The 5735-nt window shown below is 45.1% G+C and overlaps 1 non-coding gene across 1 annotated transcript; it reads left to right on the top strand.

The window, feature by feature from the left end:
• Positions 1-3260: 3260 nt before the first annotated feature.
• LOC130887694 (U6 spliceosomal RNA) lies at positions 3261-3366 on the top strand. Its single transcript, XR_009058389.1, has one exon. It is a non-coding gene; the product is annotated as a U6 spliceosomal RNA (small nuclear RNA).
• Positions 3367-5735: the final 2369 nt, after the last annotated feature.

Genomic DNA, 5735 nt, shown 5'->3' with positions numbered 1-5735 from the left:
CAACCTAAATGCCCCTCAACCGAAGAATAGATAAGGAAAATGTGGTACATTTACACAATGGAGTACTACACCACAGAAAAAAATAACATCTTGAATTTTGCAGGCAAATGGATGGAGCTAGAAAACATCATTTTGAGTGAGGTAATCCAGACACAGAAAGATAATTATCACATATACTCACTTGTAAGTGGTCTTTAAACATAAAACAAAGAAAACCAACCTACAAACCACAATCTCAGAGAACTTAGACAACAATGAGAACTCTAAGAGAGACATACATAGATCTAATCTACATGGGAAGTAGAAAAAGACAAGATATCCTGAGTAAATTGGGAGCATGGGGACCTTGGGAGAGGGTTGAAGGGGAGGGGAGAGGAAGGGAGGAGAGCAGAGAAAAACGTAGAGCTCAAGAAAAAAAATCAATAAAATTTAAAAAATAAAAAAATGAACTTTCTCTCAGGGGTTTGCCATAGCAACAAAGCAGTCAGCTGTCACATGTGCCCTATTTTGTCATAGCTGTCTACTAGAAGTCTGTACTGAACCCGGCACCCACTCTGGGTGGGACTCCTCAAAGGCCTGAACATCAGAAGGTAGGAATCCCTGGGCCTAACTTGGAGACTGGGGATTGTGTCCTGTGTCCCCCAGACCTTCTCCGGTGAACTAGTGCTGCTGCTCTATCTCACTGCTCCCCACGCCACCCAAATCCAGGACACCCTCAGAAAAGGACACGTCACTGCTTCCATCCTTTCTTCGTGTCGCTGAGGAAATGGCCTTCAGTCACAGCAGTTCATAAAGCTGGGAGTGAGGCGGTTATAAAGAGGTCACTCCTAGACATCTAGGCTAGAGAGGAACGCTTCTGCAAAACAGGACTTGAAGCTGGGGCTATCCTCTGATGCTCCTTAATAGCCTTCCCTGGAGCTCAAAAAAATGGTACCCAAAGTATCTCGCCTTGGCATACTGACTACTTTGAGCTGAAGTGAAGAGGCTCCAAAGCAGGAACTCCTCTTTCTCTGCTGGGTTCCTGCCTTCTGTCTTTCTACATGCAATCTGATTCCTTTTGTCCAGTTGAACATCTATACAGCTGTCCGGTCTTTATAAAGACTAAACATAAAAGCGAACAGCTTTCTGGGAGCCATGGGGCTGCTTCTGAACACTCCACTGTCCCATAAAACTACATTTCAATCCATTTGTTGTGCTTTTCTCTTGCCCATCTGCCTCTTGCTACATACTTATTGTCACTTGAAGACTCAGATCTTATCTCAGGATTGAGCCTGGTGCAGATGGTCACGGAGGTCAAACTAGTCTTGATAAGTACCCCCTCAGGATCCCCCCTAGAATCTTCTAAGGGTTTCCTGGCTCTATGATTCAACACACTCCCCTCCACTGAGCGCCTAGGAACTCCTTGCTGGCTCCTCTCCACCGGTTTCTCCATCCTGGATGGAACACACGGAAGGTCTAACTGCTCTCTGGGACAGCAGAGGCACTTGCTTGCTCCAGTGTCCGATAGCTAATCTCCAACATTAGTGATGGGAAAGCAAAGGTTGTCACAGCATAATGCTGACCGGTGAACCCCACCCCTTTTTTATACGAGGTGTCCATGTGCAAATACTCTGCCATTATTAGACCAGCCCTTTCCTGGAACCACTTCATCTTCCCTCTGGTCCTGCTGATCTTCCAATGCTGGAAATACACAGACAGATAAAGCAGAACACAGGTACTTGGGTGAGGCAGGCAGTGAAGTTGGAGAGCTGATCTCTCTCTCTCTCTCCTCTCTCTCTCTTTCTCTCTTTCTCTCTCTCGTAAATCCATTCACTAAGAAGAATCTGGCAAAAAACTGTAGTAGTTACCAGAAAAGAAGAGAAAATTGACAGGACACAAAAGACTCTTCAAAGGAAGGTGATTTGAATATCAAAGGAGAAGAAAGGCCCTCAGGAAACCGATGAAACTCTTGGATAGGATTTTGCAAAAATATCTCTCTTTATCTTCCTGTCTTTGAATGTAAAATGAAGAAAGCCATACTGTGTATTATATAATAGCGTCAACAGCTAGTGCCCAAAAAAATGGACTCATTTTTTCAGGCTAAGAATGAATACATCATTATCCATCCCACATCCACTTTATAAAGTACATAGGAATTATTTTTCTGGTTTGTTTGAAGCTTTGTTTGAAGATGAAGTTGCCCTGTGATTGCCTGACATTTTAGATGAGCAGAGACGGCAGGGTGAGGAGGTGCCAGACGGAAGGCCAATCCAAGGAAGGAGAAGAAATGTTAGGTGGTAGCAATGGCCAACAGGATGTGGAGTGGAACCCATCCTGTTGTCTCAGGTGTCCGCTGCTGCTTCAAAGTGAACACATGGAGCATTCTGAAGAGAAGAGCTGAACGAAGCCCATCTGCTGGCTAAGGAGGGGCGGAAGGCAGGAGGCCTCTGTGATAGTGAGCTCTGTGGTGGGAGCTAACAAAGGGAACGAGCTCTGTTTGTCACTTCTTTATCAAAAAGGGGGTCCCCTCTCGTAAGCAAGCAAAGAGGGCATCCTTAAAGACTGCCAGTCTGTAAGGACTTTTAAAATGCCACAAGCCAAAGTGAATAAAAGATGCTCTCCGGTCCAATGTTTATTTGGGTTATACATTCTAATGTATTTATTTCAAAGTTATTCCTCCTGTTGTAGCTATCCCCAAAATCCCTACATTCAAGAGGCCGAGGCAGGAGGATCATGAGTTCAAAGCCAACATAAGCTATGTCATGAGCTCATGCCTTAAAAAGCAAAAGAGGTTTACCATTTCGTGGCCATAATCTAACAGACTGGGGGGGGGGGGACTCTGGATAGAAATAAAGTAATTCCAGCTGAGATGATCAAATACACTAATTTTGAATGTGTATCTGGGGGCCGACTTTGTGTTGAGCATCTTTAAACTTGCCAATTCAGAATAAAGGAGTTGCCTGTTTTTTAGGATGGGGATCAGCAAAATGTTAAAAGTCATAGGTTTTTAAACTCCAAAACAGTTTAAGTTTGACTTCCATTCAAGAGCTGGATCTTGGGCTGAAGAGCTGATTCAGCAATTAAGAGAACACACCGCTCTTGCAGAGGACCTGAGTTCAGTCCCCAGTGCCCACACTGGAAGGCTCACAGTCTCCTGTAGCTCTAGCTCCAAGGGGTCCAATACCCTCTTCTAGCCTCCATGAGTACTACACTCACATATACATACCCACACAAAGATACACACGGCTATAATGTGACAAAAAAAAAAAACACAAAATCAAGTGTTCTCAACTCAGCAGCACATATACTAAAATCAGAATGATGCAAAGATTAGCATGGTCCCTGCTCAAGGATGACATACAAATGTATGAAACATTCCATATTTTAATAAATAGGGCTAGCCAGATGGTTTAATACGTAAAGCATTGGTTGTTCTTCCAGAGGACTAGGATTTGGTTCCTAGCACCCACATAGCTGTTTTCACCTGTCTGTAATCCCAATCCCAGGGGACCCAACACCCTCTTCTGGCCTTTGTGGGTGCCCTACCAATGTGATGCATAGACATGCATGCAAGCAAAATACCCACACATATAAAAACAAATTCAAATCTTTTTTTTTTTTTTTAATTTTGCATCTTCTTGAGCTCGAAGTTGCTGAGGCAGATGGAGCAGCTGTGTTTCTGGATGATGTATATGGAATTAAATCAGCATCATCATGTGTCAAGCAATCCATAAACTGCAAGCCTGGACACTGTTCGTGCTCAGAGAAACTGTATTGCATGATGGAGGAGTTAATTTCATTGGTTAAATAAAGAAACTGCCTTAGCCCTTTAATAGGACAGAAAATTAGGTAGGCGGAGTAGACAGAACAGGATGCTGGGAGAAAGAAGCCGAGTCAGGAGTCGCCATGATTCTCCCACTCCAGACAGATGCAGGTTAAGATCTTTCCTGGTAAGCCAGCTCGTGGTGCTACACAGAATATTAGAAATGGGTTAGATCAATATGTAAGAGCAAGCCAATAAGAGGCTGGAACTAATGGGCCAGGAACTAATGGGCCAGGCAGTGTTTAAAAGAATACAGTTTCCATGTAATTATTTTGGGGAAAGCTAGCCAGGTGGCGGGAAGCCATGCGGGAGCCAGGGCGGCAGGGAAGCAGCCCGCCGGCCGCTCCTATTACAACAATTGCACAGGACGTTTAGCCTAGGAAGCTGCCCCGAACTATCTCCTATCCTGTCTTCCACTATCGACTCATTTTAGCATGGAATCCAGCATATTCATTTTGTTTGCCATAGGCTGTGGGATATGAGTACTGGACACAGAGCTGGGCTTCCCTGGGCTTGACCCCTGGTACACTCAGGTATTATAACCACACAGCCTCTTACCTTCTTGTTCTTGGCTGCTTCCAGAACCACTTCTTAGGCATTTATACCAGACTAGGTCAGCTTTCCTAGAGAATGACCGGAAAGTGTAACAATCTGGGGCTTCTGTATTGACCTCGGGATCAAATATGGTAGATCAGCCGGGGCAGGAAGGAAACAAAACCCGTCTACACTAATGCTGAGATTCTAGCTGGTTCTTTTCTTTCCAGAAGTTATCTTCCCAAAGAAGACTGTCTTGCATATTTTCTGTTGCTTTAACAAAAGAATGAGGCCAGTGCTTTGTAAAGAAAATAATTGCTTAGCTCAGCAAGCCATTTAGGAGGCTAAACACCAAACAACATTAGAGGCAGTGCCATATGGATAAAGGTATTTGGTGCCAAGCCTGATGACTGAGTTCAGGGCTTGAAACCCACATGGAAGGAGAGAATGGACGCTGGCAGATTTTCAGTTTTCTTCTGGCACATACAGACACACCCCCAACGCGCGCGCGCGCACACACACACGCACACACACACAATTTTTTTTTCAGCAGGAAAGTCCAACCAACGTCAGGCATCCTCATCTGTTTGCCCTCAGGCAAGAGCTACATGGCTGTGTTGCAATATGGAAGAGGCATCATGGCGAGTCTACTCGCCAGAGGGAGAGATCACAGATAAACCAGGAAGCCAGATGTGTCAGGGACCACACTTGCTCTTTTTCATCAGCTTGTTCCTGAGACTAACAACTTGCCAGAACCAACCAGTCCCTTCCGAGGGTTGATATACCCTATACCCTAACCTTCCACCAGGCTCCACCTTTTAAACACTTTTGTCGCTTCAACATTGCTCCGCTTGAGCCTAAGCATCCTGCCCATGAACCTTTGCGCTGCATACTTGATCAATAGCAGAGTCCCTGCCCATGCCACGGTGCACTGGAGACATGCCTTTGCCTCATGGCTTCTGCGATAAAAACCAATACAGGTATAGTTTATATTTCTTAAGCTTCCAGGGAGCCAGATTCATAGTTGAGAGACACCGGTAGAAATTTCTAGTCCTGCTGCTGAGAACACTCCCCTGCTCCCGAGTGGAGCCAAAGCCTCCCGGTCCCCATCTGGATGGTGTCAGCAGCTCCTTCCCCTCATGAAAACCGCAGATGAACATACATTTGGGTTTTTCCACCTCTTAAATTTGGAAGCAAAGCGAAGCACGCAAGGGTGAGGGCCCAGTGAGTTTGCCGGACTGATTATTTGGCTTCGGCTAACTCTTGGTCTCATGGGAAGCAGAGAAAAGCAGCTTTGGTAAAAATTAGATCAGACATTTTCCTTTCTATAAACACAGCCTGAAAAAAATGTAAACCAGCTGAGCTGGCAGGGCCTTTGCCCGCCCTGAATGCAGACACT

Source organism: Chionomys nivalis, chromosome 15 (assembly GCF_950005125.1).
Source record: "Chionomys nivalis chromosome 15, mChiNiv1.1, whole genome shotgun sequence".
In the NCBI taxonomy this organism is placed as follows: Eukaryota; Metazoa; Chordata; class Mammalia; order Rodentia; family Cricetidae; genus Chionomys; species Chionomys nivalis.
Note: the sequence above shows the minus strand (reverse complement) of the source record. Positions and strands in the feature narration are given on the sequence as shown.